The sequence below is a fragment of the Anticarsia gemmatalis genome, chromosome 9 (genome assembly GCF_050436995.1).
Source record: "Anticarsia gemmatalis isolate Benzon Research Colony breed Stoneville strain chromosome 9, ilAntGemm2 primary, whole genome shotgun sequence".
Lineage (NCBI taxonomy): Eukaryota > Metazoa > Arthropoda > Insecta > Lepidoptera > Erebidae > Anticarsia > Anticarsia gemmatalis.
Window position 1 is genome coordinate 13,435,328 of NC_134753.1, and position 26,548 is coordinate 13,461,875.

General features: G+C 34.7%; 1 protein-coding gene across 1 annotated transcript in view; it reads right to left on the minus strand.

Annotated features, from left to right (window-relative positions):
* kek2 (leucine-rich repeat, immunoglobulin-like domain-containing kekkon 2 protein) overlaps nucleotides 1-22,915 on the minus strand; it is a 313,905-nt gene extending 290,990 nt beyond the window's left edge. The window contains exon 1 of the mRNA XM_076118553.1: nucleotides 22,884-22,915. The gene's annotated coding sequence lies outside the window, so the exon portion shown is untranslated. The remainder of the gene's footprint in view (nucleotides 1-22,883) is intronic.
* Nucleotides 22,916-26,548: the final 3,633 nt, after the last annotated feature.

A 26,548-nucleotide genomic window follows, 5' to 3' on the forward strand; every position in this document is an offset into this window, starting at 1 on the left:
AAATTATCTATAAGAAATGTCACATTAGTATATCGCCAAATAATAATAACTCTACGAAGATAATGTTAGATAACGCTTTTATTATATACCAATAAAAGAATCCCACTCTGTTATTAATCACCAGTCGCTAAATAATAATTTCAACTAATCAGTCTAAATTAAAAAATGCAATAAAATCACACAAATACAATATAATAAAACAAAACTCAAGCACAAACAAACTCAATTGAACAAAAGACAAACGTCCTTCTATTAAGCTCTACTCATAGTAGCACATCTATCTCAATTAGTTCCCAACTAAGAGGTGAAAAGAGCCTATTATTTACAATACAAGTACCTGAAGTCTTTCATTACGTGTTTAAGTAAATGATTATTATGTAACTTTGTGTAATTTCCTCTTAGGGCTCTTTCAATTTAGACGTTTCGTGTCGTACGGCTGCCGCACGTTAACCGTGCCGCTGGTTATAGCCCGCTGCCGTACCGCTGCGGTACGTTAGCCGTCCGACACCAAACGCCTAAATTGAAAGCGTATCTGACTGCCGTGCGTTTGTATGTTAGTGTTGTTTTAAATTCATGTGACAGCAGTGTAGCCATGGACTCTGACGAAGAAACATTACTGTTAGTGCTCCTGTTAAAAAATATCAAACAGAAACAAAAACGCCGCGCCCGTAAAAGAACACTACCGATGTTTTCATTAACATGTAATTTTGGTGATTTCCATATTCTTTATCCTAGGTTAAAACAAGACCCAAGCAAATTTTTTAATTACTTAAGAATGTCAAGAGAATGTTTCTACGAATTACTCAATAATTCAATTTCATTTATAAATTCTTCCACGTCTATATCATCCATTTTAAGCAAATAATAAACATGAAAATTCAATGAAATTAGCTGTCACGTTTAGTCACCGCACTATTCAACAGCGAAATGAACACGTGGAGCTTGCGACGTTGCCGTCCTGTCGTCGTGCGTTCTCGGTACCGACACCGCACTGTTGGCGCACCGTGCGATTTGTATGAAAACAAATGACCGTCCGTGCACCGTACGACAAACGCACCGTTTCGGCACTGCTGCGGTCCGACACGATACGGCTAAATTGAAAGAGCCCTTAAACTGTTGTTGATAGTTGGGATGTTAGATTGATGTTGATGATACGAGGAACTGGAAGTTGTTATATAATGAGACTGTTTTACACTGACATTGTTTATGCAATTAACCGTGTAATGAAATAAATAGACTAAAATACATATTTGTAGATGATGTCTTAAGAAAAAAACATTCATACCTTTTTTTCAGGCTATTAATATCCGTGCATTAAAAGCAAAACTCAGTTCATTTTTAACAAAATAGACTGATAGCTACCCAAAAAATTTAAAATGTATTTTTTTATTGTATTTCCAGCCAAACCTATCAAAATATCGTTTTTATAGACTAACTAAGCCTAAATATCATTATAACGTCACTCACTTTTTTTTACCCGACAGAAAAGAAAGAGGTTCGGGAAATTCGACCGGTTTTTTATATATGTTATACACTTATAACAAAGAATTTGGCAGCATTCAATACACTTAGTATGTCAGCAATTACAATCCTAGTTTCGATCCCCAACTCACAATAACTAGGTTTAAGATCTCGATGTGTCAATTCACGTCATCCGCGAGCCTAGAGATTAATTAAATAAGGTTTTAGTTCCTAAGCCGAAGATCCATCCGGCTGCCTGTCCTAATTTCGATGTAGTTTTCGTAAAGGTTATAGTGCATAGAACCACTAGTATGCGGAAACGCTAATACAATAAACTTGACAAATTATTTTTTTATGTGTCGTCTTGAAATATTACATGACCTAAAATTTTTTCTCGTTGTGTGACCAACGTCGGTTTGATACAATAATTTGCGAAACACACTTTTCTTGTCACCCTAAAAATTATAAAAATGCTCATAATAAAAAAAACAAGCAACACCACATATCAATGAGAATAAATAACCATAAAAATCGTTCCACCTAATTAAAAGTTACGACGAATCAAAAATAGATGTATTGAGAACGTCCTCCTAACATAGGGATTCTAAATTATATAAAACGAGTTCGCGTATTCCACCGCAGTTGTTGAAAGCCTTTATGCGGCTTAGTGCAGAGGGATTTGTTGAAATTTTTATTAGATGTCCGATTAAAGGCTTAGACGATAATAGAACTAGATATTTTATTTTACCTAGGTTTAGTTTACAGTCGGGTGAAATTTCAATATTGCTAGAAAAATGGCAACGTATATTTTCATAGCACCTTAAAAAAACTGCACTGAACAGTATGCGTAATACGTATCTCAGGTAACTACTAGTGTACATCAAATTCTAAGGTACATTGTAGCTTTGACGTAACGTGTAATACACTATTATTTAAAAGACAAAATAATGTACAGTGTAGTGGGTTTTCAGTAGTTCTCAACTGAAATACGTGATAGCCTTCAGAAAGATTTGTAAGAAAAGAGGGAAGTTCTTTGGTAAGATATATAATTGGCCAAAAGAAAGCAATTCGAATGCTACTTTAAAGTTAAACCAAAGATTACCAACACCCTTTAAATCTTCTTATCACTTTTCTTCTACCATAATACTTTAATTACTGAAAAATAGCACAACAGTTCTTTTGTTACCTAAATATCTACTCGAGGACCGTATAGTCACGTAACCAAATATAGCCATAATCCAATAAAAAACCCGCCCAAAACTAAAATTATTCCCTGAGTCATTAAATTACGAAACAACCTTAATATCAATTAAAACATAAAATAAAGGTAATATAAGGCTCTATGTTAGTTAGTTGTTAATACAATAAAATGCTAATTCCAACTAGTAATGTAAACGAACCACTAACAGTGTTATATAAGTTTATGTAGGTCGTACAATTGTAACTGTGTTAAATGTTTGTTGGTGTAGAGGTATTTTAGTACTTTATTAGTTAATGGTTTTGGTAATTTTGAAGTGGTAATAAATATGACGAGAACTACCATTACTAATGGCGAAATATGGGTGAATACTTTTCTGCCGAAACCTTCGGAAACAACAGACGTGATATTATGTATAAAAATGATGGTTAAATGGTTTTCTGGTCGGAAAAAGCCTAAAATTTACAGGTAGTGTCATTATTTTTGGTCTGTGGTAAGTTTTATGCAATTTATTTGCATAATAAACAAAATTTGGTTATGTATACGGGTTCTTCAGTTTAATTATGATAAGAAAGTTATTAAAATAATACCGTTTCATTAAATTTTGCTCCGAATAAAGAAAAATATATAAAAAATTGGATCCAAGACCTATTATGATTCGAAAGATTAATTTGTTCGTAGGTATTTACTCAATACATATACATCCTACTTCACTTTTCCAGAAACACTATGTTCAATCAACTAATCTCACAATTTGATAACCAAAATATTACATTATTTTCGCTTAAATTTGAATATCTATTTCACGTAACACGAAAATTAATCCTCAATATTTGAAACCACAGTAAACTACTACATATCTATCACATACGCTACAAATCTGCTTACAGCCTCCCATGTTTCAGATATCACGTTTAGATAACGCTTACGTCACGGTATCTTGCTCGCAAACAACCTATCGTTACCGCTACGTCGTAGCTGCTACGTAAGCCGACGTGCTACGACCGTAGCGCGTAGCAATTGCTACGGTGTTGACATGATCGTGGTATTGTGATGTTGGTTTTGTTTGAAAGTGTTGTTTTAAGCCTTTTATTTTTATTCATTGGAATATTTTTCTGTTGTGTTTAATCAGGTACTTTTAAAGAAAGTTCTTAATAGCCTACTAGCTTTATATTTTCCGATTATTTTTCGAATCGAGTATTTCTTGTTAAGATCTTACGATCGATTTATTTAACACAAGGCATACACTGAAGTGATAATGACACATTAACAATCTTATTTAGCGCAGTAGATACGGTACGACCATAATAATATCAAGTACTATTACAATTGAGTGCAGAACAATGTTACTTAAAACAAAAGCAATAAAACTTCGTATTTATGACTTATATTTCAAAGATCAACAAAAATAATATTAATGCTTAGTGCTTAAAAAACCTTAGTAAAACTACAAGATTAAATCAAAAAGCACATTCATAAACATTACTCGAAGCTGTTATAAAATGCTAATAATTTTATAGACGTCTGCTATTAAACCAGTCGCAGTCTTACTTCGAACAACTTTCTCGCATTCAAATTCAGTTTCGTATAGTTCGAGTTTCATTAGTAATTTTAGTTTAAATTTTACTTGGTTTCATATGAGAAATTAGTTTTGTAGTGTTGTGCTTTTCTTAAGTAGATTACGATATACTTATACTTAGAATATTACGTGGTTTGATTATAATTATTGAAACACCGAGCTAACACACTTTTATCATGCAGTTAATATGAAAAGCATGTGTATTCTTTTTTTTTTACAGTAAGGGGTGACCTACAATATTTCTCAGCAACGAAGCAGCGTTAAAATCTATGTCACTTGTCTACGATCCTGTATGGCTATGAGACGTCGTTTGAGCGATGCCTAAACGCAATGCAGAGTTGTGGCTTCACCCTGTGGGTTTATAGACATCACGCACTAACTTAGGTTTTACAAAATTGTTATAAATTGACATTACTTACTTATCACATGTAGACAATAAACTTTATTCTTTAACTCTCCTGTCAACATCTAGGTTGCATTATAGTATTGGTTGTAGTAATTTATTTCAGTAATCGTGGCCATTTTCAATAAAACTAAATGATTACGAATTGTTTACAAACTATTATATCAATACTTTCTACTAGTATCTGAACAACTGAAACCAGCAAACCCTCCCCTACCCTGATAAGTGATGACGCAACACATGATCCAACACAACAACGATTCTATTTCCAATTACGGTGTACATTGCTGGCTATGTATATGGTAAACATACACCACTGCATTGTTTGCCGTCAGTAAATTTGTTAACAGGCGATCATAACGGCATTGTATTGTGTGTTGAAGTGTGTGGGGAATACACTGATTGTTGATGATTTAATTCTTAACTATCTGATGACAATTATTATAATATTATAAATTATATATTTTTGTATAATTGATGAATGAGAATTTGTCAAGAAACAGTATCACTTTTTGATATAAAGCTTGCCTTCAGTATATTATAATAATCGTTATTTTTATTGTGATGGTCATTTGTATTTAAGTTTATTAGTAAATTACAATTTACATTATGAAAGACTAGTGTTTTCCGACAAATATAAATTTTATTAACAAAGTCGAGAAAGTCACATATTATTATTTTACTTAGCAAAAAGAAATATCACATATTGTCTTCAGATTTTTGCTCCTCTGACCCTAATTAAAAACATAAACAGACCCTCAAATTAAAAGACTGTCAACTACAAACGCTTCACATTACCCAGTAACATCATAAATCAAACTATTTGCACAAAGGATACGAGCCACGCCCGAAGGTGCCCGAGCATTGCCGAGGATACCCGAGGGTGAAGAAGGGTCATACCCATCAGGAAAGCGAGAGGATTAAATTAAACGGTGAAATTTTAATTCCTGCATACGGTATGGAGAATTTAAATTTGCATGCTTTATTACGGTGTTGTTGTCTTGCTAAAAAATTGGGTTTGTTATGATGAGAATTACGATGGTTTTGTATTATTTTTTGCTACTTATAAGCAGCGATAGCCGAGTGGTTTAAGTTGGCACCTCCCACGCAAGTGGTCGCAGGTTCGAATCCGAGGCAACACACCAATGACTTTTCGAAGTTATGTGTGAAATAATTATCACTTGCTCTAACGATGAAGGAAAACATCGTGAGGAAACCTTGCATGCCTAAAATTTGTTTAATAAATTTATTGAGGGCATGTAAACTCCCCACCCCGCTCTTGGCCAGCGTGGTGGACTCAAGGCCTAACCCCTCCCCTTCATTTAGGAGGAGACCCTTGCCCTGCAGTGGGACAGTAATGGGTTAAAAAAAAGTTAGGCAACGTAACAAAAACCTGGGCCACTAAGCACATTTTAGAAGATATTGTACTAAATTTATGTTGTTGATTGTCTGTCTGCATAAGCCCCTTCTGCACAAGACTATTACTCAGTACAAGAATTGACATTTTAAAAATAGTCACGTAGTTTTGACTCTCGCGTCTCCGTGAATTATGAATCAATTTATTTTTATAAACACCTCTCGCTTTTATAATTGCTTTTGTGTCGCGGGGACTTTTACAAACATACAAACAACGGACACAAATTACAACCTATTAGATTGCACAAATAATTGTTCCGTCTGGAAATCGAGTCTCTAACCTCCCAACGCAATGGTAGACGCGACGTGGCGACCTAAACCACTGCGCCTCGGAAGCAATCAAGAGCCACAACGCATTTGAGGTATATTAACGAAAAACCATATCAAAAGATATTAAAATTATAACGACTTTTTTTTAACTCGAAACTTAACTTTTAACCACACTTAATAAAAGTACATTTAATAAAAGTCACTCTAATACACTTAACACTGCTTCACATACTTAAATAAGCCCCACATTATAATCTCAAGTTAAGATATCGTTCAGTCAAGCAAGGGTTAGATACAGCTGTCGACAGGGACCTTCGTCTTGGCCTAGTAATACATAAAGCCGTACGTATAAATAATGCCTTTCTTCTAGGCACGGGTCAGGTAATACGTATTGTGTAACTACAGATGTTGGGAAACGATTTCTGATGTTTCTATAGATATTACATCATGTTTGATTCTTGTATAGAATTATTTAAACTTTTTAGTTTCTTTTCCTTTTTTGTTAAAAAAGACAACTGCTGCACTTTTACAAGCATACAAACAACGGACACAGAGTACAACCAGACCCGAAACAATTATTTGTGGATCGTTCAAATAATTGTCCCGTGTGGGAATTGAACCCACGACTTCCCGACGCAATGGTAGCGGGCGTGGCGACCTAAACCACTGCGCCACGGAGGCAGTCTACTTTTAAAAGTCTTGGCGATTTCTGGCAGTATCTGCAGCAATCATAACCTTTAAACTTTCGCGTTGCGTGTTTAATATAATAGGATACGGGAATAAACACGAACACGCATTTTCTCTTAGAATACCTGAAGTACTGGCGCAGGTTACACTCGCCGTGGTCGCAGTCCCTAAGTCTAGTATTCAAAAGACATTAAAACACAAATTTAGAAACGTCGGACACAAGATAATTATAACCAGACGCAAAATATTGATAATAATTGAATCACGCAGTTATTTTGTTTTATGTAGGAATCAAGTACCCGATATCTGTGATAGATAACAAATAGCATTATGCTGACCAGAGACTGCGACGTCTCTTTGTATCACTCAAAGTCGTTTTGACTTTGAATCAAAGTAAAATAAAATATTTGTACATTTGAAAGTCTCTGGCGACACGAAATTCAATCTAACTACTCACATTATAATCAAATAATCTTCAAAAAGAATTACGATACATTATAAACTCCTCAGGGTTCAAAACTCTAATATTATCGTAATATAATTTGGTTTGTTCACGCACTGAGGCGAATAACAATATGTAATTGAATTTCATGAATATATACACCACTGTGACACTTGATACGTTCGTGTTATAAAATATGAGAGTAATAGTTTAAGGTGAGAACAGACTAGAGAACCTATTTAAAGAAAACTAACGCTTTCACTCAGAGACACTTATCACTCAACGCTAGCTGTTTGTGAAAAAAAGGGTGGCTTTTGCCCTTTGCCTACCTTGCTATAGATAAATGTTAATACCTAAGGCACTGCACTGCCGAGTATCGAAAGTTTGACATTTAAAATGCACCGTCAAAATAGTTTCTACAATGCTCATTAGAGGCGCTGATCAGATTTCCATACAAACTTACTAGCTAGCTGCTTGTCGGTTACCAATAGATGATCAATCTTGCTGCTGGCAATTTAAAATAACCCCACTCCATTCTTACATACCTTCACATATTCTTTTCAATAAAAAAAATAATCCTTGGGCTATAAGCAATAGCTCTTATAAGTTTTTACCTGTATAATATGAGATCATGTTTTAAAACATTAATGTAGTCTCACTTTCACGGTTTAGTGCGTACTCTAATATTGAATTACATTATCTACAATAACAATGCACAAAATGTACACAATTTCATATCACAAAATTGTATTGTAAACTATAATAACACTTACGCAAACATTCGCTTTTTATAATACTTATTGAACACTAAAAATCATGAAAAATAAAGGAGATTAGGCAATACTATCGGGGTATAAAGCTAGATACCCTAGATCCAAGCGTCTACTTTGCTGTTTTTAAATTGATTCAAGCCTCTAAAAACTTTTTATTATATACTATTTATAAGGTGCGTTCATCAATTGTCCTTTCGATTAAATATCATGTTCGATGCATAGCAACGCTGTCGCAGAGAAGTAATATCAGCATAGAAATAAATAAGGTATCATAACTGGGAATAGCTGTAAATAACCACTCATTAATACACTGGTAACACTGGTGGATGGAAAACCACCAAGAACAGCAACAGTCTGCAGCAATTGGTTTCTTGTTGACAATAAACTTAATCATCTATTGCCTCATTTGTCCCATATTTCGACACTAACTGACCCGTGAACTTCGCTTGCGTCACACATCACGTCGCGTCCCCGTTTTTGTAACATTTTTTTACCGATACTCTACTCCTATTGGTTGTAGCGTGATGATAAATGGCCTATAGCCTTCCTCAATTAATAGGCTATCCAACACTAAAATATTTTTCAATTCGTTACTGAGATTAGCGCATTCAACCAAACAAACAAACTCTATAAGTTTATATATAATTTAGAGCCAAGCATTTCTTCCAAACAATGTTGGAATCGGCTTCCAGTGTCACCGGATGTCGCTGAATATAAGTATTTTACAAAGAGCAGCTACCTATCTGACTTTCCCAACCCAGTTACCTGGGTTGTATCACGATTCCTTTCGGTACGACTGGTTGTCAGATTTTCAAGCTTCTGACAGTGTTAGTGGTAGATTCAGTAATTGTAACGACTATTATAAGTGTCAATATTTGACCTAAATGAATAAATTATTTGATTTAGATTTTTATCGACGATCAAATATCTTCGAAAATGTCAGCCGGGACCCACAATTTTATAACATTAATATAGAAGTTTAGATTCAAAATAATCAGTAGGCCGCAAAGCTAATCAGCATAAATGTAGGCACAATCATATGTCGGTAATTAGTGCGGCGTGTACTGAGTCGGCATTACCCCTGTAATTAGCTCCATCGGTCATGAGACCTGTGATTACCGAGCTGTAGGGAGACTAAGTGCAGTTGTGTTCACGGACTTAGTATATCATAGAGAGTAAGGCGATTAGCTAGTATTTATTTAATAGACCTCTCTATGAGCAGATTATCGTTAGAGTGTAAGATATTTTTTAAGGAAGTGTTAAATGTTGTAAGGCATTTTTTTATCTGTGACTTATAAGAATTTCCATTGTACTTTATATGATCCACAAATAGTTGTTTTTAATTTTGGAGCTTGTCTAGTTCTATATAGTCACGGGGGGCGTGTCACAGAAACAATTTTTCTCTTTCATTAGGTACTAGCTGACCCGCGCAACTTCGCTTGCGTCCAATAAAAGAGAATGGGTAAAATTTCTCCCCGTTTTTTTTACATTTTTTACTGGTACTCTGCTCCTTTTGGTCGTAGCGTGATGAGATATAGCCTATGTCCTTTCTCGGGTATCAAAGTATCTCCATAACAAATTTCATGCAAATTGGTTCAGTAGTTTAGGCGTGATTGAATAGCAGACAGACAGACAGACAGAGTTACTTTCGAATTTATAATATTAGTATGGATAAGTAAAAAGCTCTTGAAGATTTCAGCTGCCTGCCTTAAAATATCTGCAATAGCTGACCCGCGCAACTTCGCTTGCGTCACATAAGAGAGAATGGGCGGTTTCGTTGCTACTCCGCTCCTAATTGCCGTAGCGTGATGTTTTATAGCCTAAAATCTTCCTCAATAAATAGTCTCTCTAACACTGAAAGAATTTTTTAAATCGGACTAGTAATTCCTGAGATTAGCGCGTTCAAACAAACAAGCAAACAAACTCTTCAGCTTTATAATATTAATATAGATTTGTTTTAAACGTGCAAAATCACAAAAGCATCATGTTCCAAGCTCATAATCCCGGTATTTTACCTATGATATACTAACACTAGCGGTGGTAATAGGGTTAACAGCATATTGACAGTTTTGTGGCAGGCTTTTTAGATTACAGCACTGTGACACATCAATCATTGGGATTTGCCCTGTGGTTAGTTAATATCGCAATTTATTGCTTTTACACTAAAATCCTGCTTATGGGAACGTCGAAAGTTAAAATGAATGATATTTTATTGGCAAAAATACGCAGCATAACATAGACTTGCCCCTTTTACATCGGAATTTGAAAATATCGGAAGGTAGGCAGGTAGGTTTTTTTCATATCTAAGGCTTATTTCAGGTGTCGTGTTACGTTTATATGAAAACTATTGTATGCAAATATATAGTGCAGTAGTAAAGGTGGTTCAGGTCAGGAGTTGGATTCCTTCACAAATATTTATGCAATTCACAATTCCTTGTTTCGGGTGTGCTTATAGTTTGTCTACATCATTCGTATATTTGTTAAACTCATCTTAACACAAGAGCAATTTAAAAATATCTTTAGCCTAGACCCAAACAAACGCGATTTCAATACCTAATTACGCAACCCGTAAAATGAGGCTCTAGGCTCTAGGCTTCCGCAAAAAACCTAGCGACCGTTCATTAGTTAATCTGCCTTTTCGTAAAAAAACTGACAAAAACTGAAACGCCTTACAACGAGGGTAATCTTATAATCTCCTTGGCGTTGTTACCTCCGCACCGGATCATCTCCAAGTTTCCTAATTTCCTTACTTTTACCCTGTTTTAAAGATATTTGAGGGAAAGGGTGTATTAAGTAGGTATTACTTTAGGGGTGCCTACTGTTGGGGTGAGAGATAAGCAATATAAATTAGCTTGAACTCTTATATTTGTTTTCAAGTTTTAGTTGGTTATACTTTTTTATGAAGAAAATTGGATTACTACTGAAAGAGTTCAAGGCAGATTTTTACAATCAATACCATCAGTTCGCCAATGTTTGATATTTAAGATAACCTGCAGAATACTATAATGGACGCGATAAAGAAAATAGTTGTTGCAAAATACGCACGGGTCCTAAAAGATGTTATCATTATCAAAATTTGTTTGTACTTTGTGTCCGTTGTGTATATGTTCGTAAAAGTCCCCGCGCCACAAGAGAAATCTTTATAAATTCTTTCGTTTACATTTAGGTTTTCTAATCACTAAGATTAATCTTTTTTTTATTTTTCCCCTACTTAATCCACGAAATTCCGATTGTGACGTAATTGATCGATCGTGATCTATATAAAACGGCCACCCACCTAGAAAATGACATCGCTGACTCTCCTTGACCACAACAAGCATTAAATCCACAGACACAAGTGAAAATAGCACCTTTTATCTCAAAACCCTTCAAATAACATTCAACCCTACCTAAAAGTTAGTATTCCCAAACTTTCCCGTTAACTTAATACAAGAGTCGCGTGTGGGACAGTTAGTAGTTTGTATTAGCCCACGGCTGGGCAGTGGGCAACCGCACCGTATAGATAAATTACATGGATACCTTCTACTTTGAGTTGAGTGTTTGAAGTTAGTCCGTCGAAGTTACGATGGCTTTACACCGCTACTACGAAATAAAAATCATTTGATGTCGCTAGCGATAATAGTTACAAAAACAAGATATTGTTACAAAAAAATAAGTGAAAACTAACCCAAATTTACTGATTGCGATAATTTATAGATTAAACTAGAAAAGCAATTAAAACGGTAATAAGAGTGGCAAAACTTAATTTTATTTTTTGTTATTATAAACAACTTTCTTACCAAAAAAGATTGTAAGTAGTTCATTTTATTACTAATATACTACTATAACATGTCAACTACGTGTGCCACGACCTACACAATCAAGGTCATTTGTCTCTGTTAAAAGAAAAATGAACGCCAAACATTACAGTTATTATGTTAGTTAATCTAGTTAGCAGTCTAGTAAGTAAGTCTTTGTAATATTTTTAAGAACTTAAAAATCTTGAATGTAGTTTGGTCATTATTAAACCAAGTTACGATATACATTTTCAACGTTACTACAATAGTAAACACCGATAGTAGGGGCCACAGGTATCGTTGTTATATTAACGCGAGCTCACGTACTAAGCTCGGCGAGTTTCAGCAATAGTTTATATCTCTTTCTGTAATTATCTCAAATATATCCACATGAGGTAAAAGTCAATGGGTAGTGTAGATATTGATTGAGCTATTGAACATATTATACCCGTGTTATGATATGAGTGTTTGCGATGATAAGGGCGATTAATGATACACTGATAGTTTCTTTTTTTAGGGTTCCGTACCCAAAGGGTAAAACGAGATCCTATTACTAAGCCTCGACTGCCTTTCTGTCTGTCTGTCTCCAGGCTGTGTTGTCATGAACCGTGAGCTAGAAAGTTAACATTTTCACAAGTTATATATGTTGCCGTTGCTGCTATGGCAAAAAATACAAAAAAAATTAATAAGGTATATTCAGAGGGGAACCCTTGTTTTACTTATTTTATGGGTCTAAAAACATACTTGCAAGATTTGGTCTAAATAAGAAGCTGTTAGTAAATTACAAAAAAAATGCCTTTGTTGTATTATTTCTCTGGTCTCTGCCTACCCCTATGGGAAGAAGGCGTGATTTTATGTATGTATGCATGTTTGTAAATGGCTTCTATTTTCAGAATAAACAATAAAATATATTCTTTACTGTAGCTTCTTCATTGTTCGAAATTTCCATAATCAGCAAATTCTTTAATCTATCAATCTACAATCAAAAATGAGGCAAAAGAAGAGCACCTAATTAATTTCTCTTTATATAACCCCATGGTACATTGAGGGATGGTCAAGGGCCGAGATGAATCAGGTCATTAATTAAGGGATGCTTAATTATTGAGGCTTTGATCACGCCCTTTGATCTGATGCAAGCTTTCATTCGATATCGTTGTTTGACCAAGATTAAGGCGGTCCATTTAATAAGGGCTTAGGGTTCATTGACCGTTAGAATTGAGGAATGTATTACGCAATATTGAAGATCCTGTTTTCAAAATGAGGTCATGATTCGTCTTGATTAGGTATGCTAGAATATTTATTCAACAATCGACTATATGATGTCTTGTTGCAATTTAGAAATATGTTTCGCTATGTTGTAGATTCTGTGAAAATGAGTTGATGATTCGTCATGAATATTCTAAAACATTATACTATACAACAACGACAACTACGAATCGGGTTGGAACTTTTAGTGCGAACATTTCGATAGAATTATTTATTGAAACGATGTACAGATATTTTAATATAAACTTATTACTAAATAAGATACTTAACAGAGTATTATTCGAACAAACGAATGCTAATTAAGTAAGAGTTTTGCGAATCGAAAAAAACGTTTGTTTCGTTGCATTTACGTAAAAATCCATTGCATTTCACAACTAAGTATGTTGAGGCTATAACTAGTTAAACAAATAATATATTTTTCTTCTATTTTCGGTGTATCAAGAATCAAAATACTAAATAATAAATAAAAATGGTAGGTTTCACTTGTCCTGTGAACGACAGAATGATATTATTTATTGTTTGGTCGCGTTACATCAAAATACGTATGTATGTGGTTCCGCGCTGTCAAAAGTTTCCACTGTTTGGACAGTTGTCCACCACAGCAGTAACTGATGTGCACTGGGACAGTAGAAAAATGTGAAACTTCATATTTTTTGGCAAAAAAATATTTAAAACGTACTTTATTAAAATGTTTTGAGTTATTTTATTTCAAATTCAAAATATCCTTTGCTTGTAAGCTTTGTATAAAGTATTTAAAATAGTCGAATATTTTTTCGACCATTTCGGAATTGATTTTTGATAGTGTGCAAAAAGCAGTCATATTTTTAATAAAGATAGAAGATTGAATAGATGATGTATTATAGAAGTTGATTTGCTTGACATTTCCAAACATAAACTGTAATATGACCTCACCAAGCGATGGTATGAAAAACCTAACCAAGTTCTTATTTCTTCAAACACCTATACGAAACAATTTACATTTAAAACAAAAGAATAACGCGCCTCATATCATAGCTCATACAATAACCAAGCAATTACGGATAATAGTCGTAACACGGGAACCCGGTTAAACCCGGTTAGGCCCGACATGGAATAAAACAGCCGGGTAAGTTATACCGGCACATAGTCGTAACTTAAAGGTATAGGGGCGCCGGATAAAATTGTTGTGATTGCCGGATCGCCGGATTGTGCTGAAAGAGACGCTTTATTTGAGTGCATACGGAGTCATAGTTGATACTGCGCGTTTATTCACAGATGCATTCAAATTCTGAGACAAAACAAATGAAAGAGTTTTTTTTAATAGATGCACAATAATCATAGCAAAGGCGAAACTCGAACTTCACGTTAATTATGTGAGTGAAAACCGTATAGAGACTGTGGAGGAACGAGGTGATCGAGTTCCTCCAACACAAAGGGAGGATCCTCCGACCAGGCCAGATGATCGTGCCTGGTGGGCCTAGGCTGCCCAACTGTTGTAGTCGGGAACTTGTATATATAGTCAGTTGCAGTGCAAACTTCGATAGCGCGATCAAGGACTTGTGACGTCAGACACACTGCGCGTGGTGGTTGGTTGCGCGCTGGTCCCCGTAAATGTCGCTGTATGTAGCGAGCCGCTACAAGACTTATTTTTCATACATATCATGTTCTCAAGCGACCATCATTTGTGTAAATTAGAAATTTCATATGATAAAATTGAATCACTAAACACTACGAGTACTAGTATAATTTAATGTATAAGTTTAAGAGCTCAATAGCGAAGCAGCGTCAGGCATCACATGAGTTGTCGTTGAAATAAAGTCATACTACGCATTCCAAAAAAACGGTCCCGCCCCTACTATCGTCCCTTAAAACTTCAAAAGCAGCACTCAAACAGTAGCACTCATGTGGCATGAACCGATCGGCCCATTGTCGCTAAGTGACCGCGTGATTTAAACTACCACTACCACCACTGAAAGCCTTCGACAAAATCACTCCTCACACTGTACTTATTATTGAGTTCCGAGTTGAGAGATGATTACTGTGAATTGGAGTTCTATTGTGTGTGGAGCTAATTTTATAAGTGGATTGCATTTTTCTATGAAATAATAATAATTGTAAATAACTCCCTGCGTGGGCTGTTTACGGCTCACCATGTCTCATGTTCGATTCCCTGATTGGGCACAGTTGTAATCATTATTTCTATCCAACAAAAGACACAAAGTACAACCAGACATGAAACAATTATTTTTGGATCGCACAAGTAATTGTTGCATGTGTGAATCGAACCCACGACCTCCCGACGCAATGGCGACAGTGGCGACCTTTGCCACGGAGGCAGCCAAGATATGTTGGTGCTAATTTATAACTTAAATGGTATAGTCAGTAATAGTCAGCACGACACGTGACCAGAGGGCTGGTCTTTATTTAGGGCAAAGAATAAGCATTGCCATTCAACGTGGCAATGCTGCCAGCCTTCTGGGCACGTTACCCGGGGACGGCGATGCGGAGATATTTTATGGTGCCTTATTTTAATTTCATTTATGTTTTATTTCCATTATATTATGTAATGTTTAGTTTTAATTATTATTGTTTATATAATTTAGAATTCATACCTACTAATAAATAATTAATTTAAAGAAAAAAAAAACTTAAATGGTGGTGCTTCTTATTTAACATCGTATTCAGGGACCATGTAATCTAATTCTTAGTCATGAATTTTCGTAATAGAAATCCTAACCAGCATTAAAAAACCAAGAAATAGTCAACGTCAACTAGAAAATTACTGAAAACAATAGTTCTTTTATAAATAATACAAAAATTAAAGAAGCCGTAATCGGAAACTTATTACATATAAAGCGGTATCTCCTTTCTATACATAATTATGTATAAACTTCGCACACAATACTTAGCAGTGTTGAACTTAAGCCAAGTACAAAGTTTTCCATCAATATTACCTCCTCAACATCCGTTTGAAGTTAGATGATCTGATGAAACGATATCCTATTTATTTATAAAGTGGTTTATACATAACACTATGTACTTTAAACAATTACACTGCTTGCAGGATTATTGTAGTTAATACAAACTAAGTGACTTAGGAACTAACGGCTTTATGAAATATCGAATATTTGATTTGCAAAGAACGAATTTGTATGTAAGCAAGTATGTATGAATTGCATTTTACTCCGCGTGTTGTTGAAAGTATAGGCAACAAAATAATAAACCTCAATAAATATTCATAAATGTCACTCTTTTTTGCTTAATTGCCAAACATTGTTATTTTTTTTTAACCAGTACTATCGATTATCGATTTGAAATTTTTAATTATTGAAATTGTTCTTGCGAAATACATTAAATTGTCGCTCTAAAACCCTTAATTGAATTGTCAGTGATAGGAGATCACCCCTCTAATATACAAACATATCAACCAATATTTTGTGATCAAATTTGGAGTATTATTTTATCCCACGATCATTTTCATCAAATGCAAAACTCTAATGTATAATAGAATACGGGAATTAACGCGAACACGCATTTTACCTTAAAATGCCTAACGTTTCGGCGCAGGTTGCACTCGCCGTGGTCCCAGGCTGACGGCGAGTGCAACATGCGCCGAAACGTTAGGCATTTTAAGGTAAAATGCGTGTTCGCGTTAATTCCCGTATTCTATTATACATTAAACATGCAACGCGAGAGTTTAAAAGTTATGATTGCAAAACTCTACTCTTAATATAACAATCTCACCACAAGTACAATAACTCTATCTAAATCCGTGTAATATGTATTCTCCCTGCACGTAATCTATCATGTAGAAGTTCAAGTAATAGCTGCTAAGTGGGATTCTCTTGTGATACCGTCTTACAGGATTTACCACCCGTTCAGATATGAAGCAAGATTTACACTTCAATTTTTCATGTAGGGCAAGATGTATGAATGTTTGTAAAGCAAGGGAAGTTTGTAAGGATCGTACCAAGTGGCGGTCACTGGTTTTAGCCTACCCCTGTGGGAGCAAAGCGTGATTTTTTGTAAGTATTTATGTATGTATTTTTCATGATTAAACGAGGCAATTAGCAACGTAGTGGACGCAAGGCCGAACCCTCTCTCATTACAGGAAGAGAGCCTTGCCCAGCAGTGGAAAATTAATGGGTTAAATATATAAAGAAGGCAGGTCTCGGGTTCGATTCTTCGATGTGTAACAGGAGTGTTATGTAAACATGTTTATCAAGCCCGATAATCATGTATGTATGGCTAAACATACCGTAATATTATGTTAGTATGCTTTGATAAGCTTGTATTATGTAATGTGTCTGTAATAATTTCTGTATGTTGGATTTCTAATACTGTGATTTGTAAATAAAGGTCAACTTCAACTTTCAAAAGGTTGGGATACCTTATTTGTTTACCCGACGTTTCGATCGAATTACCATCGACCGTGGTCAACAGTCAAAACAAGATTTTATTTTTATTTCATCGTAAAAAATACTATATGGGTAGTGCTGCAAGCCGAAGCTAGAAACTCAAAAATAAGTTATTAATTAGATTCCACAAAAAAAAATTTTTCCAATACGTAGCCTCAAGAAAAAAATCACACATGATAATTAGTCTCACGTGAGGCAAAGTTGAAGAACAAAGTTTAAACAAAAGGTATTGTGTGCTCTGCTTTCATTTGTGAAGTTTGTAATTAAAAACTGGCTAATTAGTGCCTCTATATGAGGGCCAAATGAACTAATATTAGAACATGTTTGTTTAACATATCTATTGCGGATTTAATTATCCTGTTGAAGTTCGGAGGGTAAAGTAAAAAGGATTATTTTCTGAATATAGATAGATAGGACATATTTTAAGTCTTTTTAAATTGACAAAATCAATGCCGTTGGTCGCATCATACATTATCCCTTGCCAAATGTAATAGTTTAATTTCAGTACGAACAAAAACGTATGTGTGTGATGTGATATTTTATACTGGTATTAGTTTTAGTTGTAATTTTTGTCTCTTGCTTGGAATTAGTAAGTACTTCCTTGGAATTCATGCTTGACAGGGGAGAAGAGCCTCCCTGGGGAAGCAGCTAGGTTCGGTAACGCAGAACCTAGGCTGACCTCTCACCACAATGGTACAAACTCGCTCGAGTACTAGACAAAGCACCCAGCCTCTACCTTCAGATGCAAGACTGGTCTCATGGGTGACATTTCCAAAACAAAATTCTTTGGAATACGCTCCAGGCGCTGTAGCTGGATTATATACTACTATCGATTACCGACAACCGGCTTGTCATCGAGAAATTTTGTACGAAAATCAGCGATTGTATGATCAGCGCCTCTGATGGGCGTCATCGGAACTATTTTGGCAGTACATTCTAAATGTCAAACTTTCGATACTCGACAGTACCGACTCTACAGAATCATGCTACTGTAGCTCGATTCTCTACTACTATCGACTACCGACAACCGACCTGTCATCGAAATTTTTTGTATGAAAATCTGAACAGCGCCTCTGACATCTGAAGTACATTCTAAATGTCAAAATGCCGATAGCTAGCCGGTTGTCGGTAGTCGATAGTAGTAGAGAATCGAGGTACTGATTACAGGTTTTACAGCACATTCCTCAATAGTCCATCGGTAATACATGTAACTTTATATCTTTCACACACTTTCTGAAATAACATAGCCATCTAATAATAAGTTTACATAGCAATTACCTCCTACATGTATATAAACACATAAACAGCAGTAGCACCTTTATATAAAGATACTAGCTGTACATAGGTAGTGAGTAAGTTCGCGATACTGCCGACATTAACGGCGGGGACCTCTTAATACGTGCCGAACGATTCCCACCGGAATGATTCAGTTTCTTGTACATGTAGATATAGAAATACTGGATAAGTCATACAATTTAAGGTGCTTCCTTTCTGCTAGGTAAGTTTCTGAAAGTAATTTCAGAAGCATAGTGTAAACCTTTACTCAACGATGTTAGAAAAAATGTGCTGAATCAATTTTTTTGTATTTCTAATTACTTTTTTTGCCATGGAAATCGGTAAGCTTTTTTACAAAATGTTATATTTAAATAAAATTTTATTGACACAATTACATTAAAACTCTGTCCCTATCATTTCATCAGATTGATTGATTTGTCTTAATTAGAAAATCTCGAGCTATTGGCAGTTTACAAAACGATAAGTCATGTTATGTATTTTATAGTCACGTAATAGCTACCTTATTATTAAAGTCAATGTTATAGAACAATAGGAATAAAAATATGTATAACTTATCTAGTTAAACAACATCTGTAACCCAACCTCCATCGCCCGCGGCCACAGAGCAATGATTATATCAGAGAGCCCGCGACGTTTCACTCCCCTGGCGCACGCACATCTGTGCCTACTCTGTATTTGTTTGAGGCCAAATAAAATGTAATCCTCCACGAGTATTTACCTTTGATATATATGGAAGGTGGATTTTGTTTAGTTACAATTACTTGCGATAGAGGAAATGCGGGTCTAATGTTGCTGTAGCTATTGGGAATGAAATTTATGTTATATGTAGGGAGACGATGTATTTTGATTGTTTTTCTCTGTTACTTGTTTAGTTTGGGAGTTGTTCGGTGGAGGAATTGCATTTTTGTTTTCAAATATGCTTGTTTTAATAGTAAAGCGACTTTTCAAAAACTTTAGCAAATGTAAATGCATCTTTTTTTTAACATTATGCCAAATAACATTTATTGATGGCAAATACCACGCTATCATTAACGAATTACTGAAGCAATTAGTAAAATTTCACCCTAAACGCATATTCTGCAATTACTATAAATTTATAATTTTTAAACAAAACATCATCATGAACTTATCAAACCACAAATCCATGCATTCATTCCAGCAACCATTCCATTCAAATCATTATTTATTGGAATCCAGAGCGCCACGACATGCCTCCACCCAGGGGACTGGGATCTTGAATGACTACTTCATTTTCTTGCCGTGTTTACTCTGTGCATCTGTTACTCTGTGAAATATTCGATGTGAACATCACGCTGGAATTTCCCTGAAGATATCAGCAGAAGAATTACATCTACACGTTATATCTAATATCATATCTATAATGTCTGTATTAGGAAATGTCTGAATGTACATATTCTAGACAAACAAAACTAGGTATATTATCTTAGAATAAAACGTTTGATAGCTAAAGTTTATCGCAAAAATTGACTATTTCAGGAATAGTTATATTTTGTTAAGTTTAGAATACAAGTTTTGACGCTAACATAGCCATACTGTGGTGTACCATAAATGTGGAGTAAATTAGTTGAAACTTTGATAATTTTATTTAAAACAAAACAAGTTCACAGTTGTTTTTGAAGTGTTAAACCCTAAAAAAACGTTTTCTGGTCTCTATGAAATAAAAAATATCTTCCCAAACTGATATTTTTTGATTGTCCGTTACATATCCTTACCACTCCACTTTAAAATCTATACGTAAACCCATAAACAGTACCAACAGAACCTAATTTACATATCATAATAAACCACGGTACAAAGTGACTGACTTACATTAGACCCGTGTGGCCCCGTGGCCTCTGTCCTGCGTGGTCCGAAACAGCCGCGTCTCGTCCCTTTTAGTTCGTTCATGCATATTTCATTCAGTCTGCCGATGCCCCAGGTGCGGGACCGCAATTAGTAAGCTTTTGTGACTCGAGTGTTGATTGATTTAATAAGTAACGGAAGTGACTGCCGTAGTTATTTACAAGAAATCACTACATAGTATAAAGAAAAGATGATTCCCGCGTCTGTAATTATGCCTGTTTGTGTGTTTGCTTAGATCTTTAATACTACGCAACGTGTTTTGAATAGATAGGGTGATTCAAGAGGAAAGTTTATTTTTAAGGTGCTTTGTAAAATAACTGTTTAAACCGGGCGAAGTCGGGGCGGGCCGCTTGTTTTTATTGTTGCTTGTGGTTCCTCATTTTTGGTTACTGAATCACTTTTTTTATTTTTAAAAATTGTGTTAGTCACGTTAGTAACACACGAGTTACTCTCGAATAACTAAATTATCCATAAAAACATTACACAAAAAACGAATCGAATTTAATGTTTTCTATAAGTAGCAAATCTAATGAAATGCAATATCGAACTGAATAAACGTTAATAAAGCCCTTGAACGACCATATTTATTTCCTACATAATCAAAATTATTTCATCAGATTTATTTTTAAATATAAATATTCACAAAACTAAATTTTAGTCACAAAATGCTTTACAAAACCAAAAAAACACAACTTAAACCACATAATTTTCAAAAAACTAACATCCTTTGCAACAATATTATTCTCGTACAAACTACACGAGCTTGAGTACAGTACATAATAAACCAAAAACACCACAATGATACAGTCGCGTACACAACTATAGAACAACCGGCGCTAATTACAAACTCATGTAACAAACAATTAATGTATTCGACAGTACTTGCCGAGTTTCTCGAGGATTTCTTGAAACTAGCGAGGTAATTGTACTTTAGGTATTATACAGAGAAAATATATGAGTAATTGTGTAAACACTACGTATCTCGGGACTCGAATGCATTTTCTCGATTAAAAAAAATGTTAGAATCTGTGGATCAATCAATAAACATGCATGACTTTTAATTCAGTTACATAGGATTTTTTTTCCAGCATATTAATATTTTAAATTAAAATTAAATTTAACCCTTTCTCACTGCTGGGCAAGGTTCTCCTCCTGGTATAAGGGAGGCTATAATTGCTCATATTAATATTTACCCAGTTCTATATGTGTAGTAATATAGTGATATAGTCGAAAGCATCGTCCCTATGGATAGATTCTCTAGGCATGGCATTCCCCTATATACAAAACCAATAACCATGTCCAAGCGAAAAGCAAGATAATTGAGATCGCTACTCAAAAAGTCTAAACTCATGATTTTTCTATTTAGATAAATATAGGGGTAGTTATAGAAAAATAGTACAGAATACAGAAAGTTTTTTACAATTACACAGCCACAGTAATTGCAGAGTTTTGCATACAAATCTAACCTACAGTTCGCTAGATGAAAGCTTTACCTAGCTGACTGTAGTTATATTTAGCTCACGTTTTAAAACAATAAGAAAACGAGTATATTTCATTTTCCAATAGCTGTAACACGTGAAGTAATTATATTTCCCCGCGGAATCCTTAAAACGTAGGTGATTTCATTAAAATATTATACGACTCTGAATAAAGCATGCTGGATTGGAATAAAAATCCTGAATTTGAGAATTAAATTCAAACTATAGATTTAGCTAAGGACGATGAAATGTGTGACGCAATTTTCAATAGTATTGGTATAACTGTATGTTAGCTGTAGTTAGTAGTTGTATTGTAATAACTGTTAATATCTTATTGCCGAATATGCCGCTAAGCTTTACATTAAAAAATAGTAGGTATCTTTGGAACACGCGCCGCTGCACATAGATAATTTCCAAAAGTTACTCAAAAATCATTATCTTCGTAATAGTTGGCAATCGTCCTTCTAAGTATGTATTAAAATATGTTAGCCCTAACCTAATATTATTATCTCCCTCAAGAAAAGAATCTCGACAAATGGTTTAACTAGACGCCAGAAAATTATTTATTTCTTACTCACCCGATTCATATCCACGCCATATAACTCCTGGCCCCATCACTCCAGCCCTGCAAAGGGAATTGATTGATGAATCAATATTAAACACTAACTCCCGCCCGCGGCGCCACTCACGTGGCGTGTTGATTAAAACTCATTCATTGCTAACTCGTGCATGTTGCAATCAAATATTTTGATTTATTCATGAAAAGGACAGACAATTTAAATGTTCATACAGTGATAGATTTACAGACAGACTGCATTATCGAACTGCACTGCACCAATAGTAGCTGGGTTTAGTTTGAAGCGTTCATGGCCAGTGGGTTAAGCAGCCCTTGGCAAGGTCATTCTATAGATGGCTGACCGCATAGTGGTATTTGCACTTAGCGTCAAACATTAAATAATATTACTCCCAGGAAGGTTAATGTCAGGCATTCCAGTGGTTATAAAAACATCAGCCAAATTCCTTGACAGTATGTTCTATACAAAGAAAACATGCTTTGCCGACTCCACTGTGCGATAAGGACAAGTTAAAATTTGGCATAATATTTGAAAGCTAGAATTTAATTGCTAGGTCATCAAACGATTATCATTACGTGCAACATCTAATCTAAAAATGTACTAGGAAAGAAAACGCGTTGTACCATAAGAAATTACACGCCCGCCGAAATACAAAAAGAAATACAGAAACGGGATAAATAATAAATAAAATAAATAACAAAATGAATCTGTTCCGCGATTACAATCAGGAACGGAGGGTAGTTACATAAATCGTAGCTAAATCATACATACATTCGGTCACGAATGAGATCGGACGTGGTTCGTTCCGTTCGTTCAATGGCAACGAGGAATGTAATATTTTACGGAATGACACATATTAATGTATGGAAATTCGGGTGTTTTTGTATGTAGATTTTTGAGGTTATGTTTTCAAAGATAAAAAGGTATAGCTTCTGCTTTTTTTAGGTGATAATTTACTTACAATTTAACGCTTAATGTATCCGATTCTCGCAAATATGATAATGATGAATGATACTATCAGTATTCAGAGCTGAAGACAAAATTGAAGTGCTGAAATATATGCCTTTTGCCTCTAATTACACACCAATATTATAATGCAACGGGTCTCAAGCGCAATTGAAAATTAAACGTTATGGTACCTTATATGTTTATCCGACGCTTCGATCGAATTGAATCGATCGTGGGGGCTGACTCATACTGATAAGGTATCAATCTTGTTAAGATTCGTTGCATTACAATTTTATGTGTAAAAATCACTAGTGCTTAAAACGTTAAGTAGAGACCAAATCTGATCATTTACAAAAAAAAACGAATGAAAGACAAACACAATCAGAAATAAGTAGCTACTGTCTATACCCTAAAAAAATATGATCCAAAATACACATATTATTTTTACATCAGCAGGTGTCACATCTCAAACGTTGGAATCGGGGAAATTAAAATTCTCCCACATTGTGCGGAGTTTCCGAAGTCGTTTTTAATATAATCCGCGGATCTACCATCAAAGTGAGTAATACATACTTCTTTCATTATCTACTTTGAAATCTCAAACGGAATCTGCTTACGTTTTGGATGTACCTTCTTTGATGAAATGTGTAGGTATTTTGGGGGGAAGATTAAAAGTAAATTACTTGAGGCTTTGTAGATCGCGTTGGTTTTTCAAATACTAGGTTAATAGGGCAATGAATTGCTTGTTTTTGTTATGTTTTAGTAGTTGCGTCGGGAGGTCGTGGGTTCGATTCCCACACGAGACAATTACTTGTGCGATTCACAAATAGTTGTTTCGGGTTTGGTTGTACTTTGTGTCCGTTGTTTGTATGTTTGTAAAAGTCCTCGCGATACAAGAGCAATAGTTGTATCTTTAAAAACCAATAAATATAAAACAAACAAAAAATTAGACATATTTCTAAACCTTTCGGTAAATTATGTACGTATTAACTATTACCACACATAGAACGTTATGCTAGACTATATAAACCTCTTACATAATATACACAGTTAGTTCAAGAATTCCATAGTACTGCATAATAAGAACATTGTTTAATATTAGCATTCACAATTGTACTCGAGCAGAAAACCTCAGCGTGTTTCTAACTCTTTTCAAAGTTTTTTCATTTATATTGAGATCACGACTTCCTTTGTTACTTTATAAGAATATTATGAAGATTAAAATTGTATTATTACGTATGTATTTATGTTAATTTATAAGACAAATGTAACTTAGTAAAAATACATATTATATATCTTGATATCGAATACAAGAACAAACAAATTAGCTCTTAATTGGCAATATATTTCTAGTCTATAATTCTATCACAATATATTTGAATAAAGCAGAAGATGTTTTATTCTTTTATAAAAATCATTATTTTCTGGACCTACCAGGTGACTTCAAAATATAGTCTATCGAAACTACATTCATGGTCTTTAATATAATAACATGGAATATATTACAGGAGCACGGCAGTCATCATAAAAGCATGAAACAGGAATCAGACCTAGCTTAACAAACTCATTTCAAAACTTCCGACCCATTTTTTCTTCAAAACAAACACGTTAATCAAATTCAGCGAATTCAATCTCAAAGGCTTGAAACAATAAAGGCTGTACTCCCAAGACGATAGTTGTTCAATTACAGCACACTAACCTTCAACAGTCTTCAAGGAACTGTCAACGTTAAGGCATTTCTCAGATCCGGTACTCGATTATTAACTTCAGTTATGAGAATTGGGTTAAACCTGCTGGTTAAAATGGAATATCTTAATGCTATAAAACATACATAATATATATAGAATAATATGATGCCTTTTATACCCGATAGTGTAGGCAGAGGGTGTATGAAATATACCCACGTTTCGCTATTAACAATTTTACATGCATAATATCACGTCTATTATTCCCGAAAACATAGGTAGAGAGGCGTATGAAATATATATTATTATGCAAGTGAAAATCTGGTCGACAAATAGTGTACTTCACTTGTAAGCCATCACGCAGTGCATTGCTAATCTGTTATGTCGTTTTAATGTATATATATAAAAGAAAGTGGTATTAGTTGCACCACTTATAACTCCAGAACGGCTGAACAGATTTACCTGAAAATTGGTGGGGAGGGAGCTTAGAACCAGGAGACGAACATAGATAAATATATATATATTTTTTTATAAAAATATGTTGCCAAACGCAAAACTCAAGAATGGCTCAACCAGTTCGACTTTCTGTTTTGTGAAATTGTATTAAAGACACGGGAAAGGTTTTATGGAGAGAAGAAAGCAAAAAATGCGTGAGCGGAGCTGTGCGGGTCAGCTAGTCATTTTTATTTAACACTCCTAAAGGTCAAAAAAACTTCAATTTTTTTTAAAAAACGTACGAGTATGTATGTACAATCAGATGGATTTATGATAGCACAAGAGTTCGCGAACGAAAAGTTTAATTGCAAAAAAGTTAGCAGTCTGGATCCAGTGTGATTTCACGGGTGAATACTCTTATGAGATTAACTCTTGTATAGATGGATGTGTGTGAGCTAGTTTTTGATAGAGATGAAGTTTTTTTTTGGGAAAAATTTCGTATGGAATAATATGTGTTGGAAAAAGAAATTTTGATTGAATTTTGTTGTAACGCTGTCATGTGACAAGCGATTTGTTTGAAAGTACTTTTCAAATTAAACT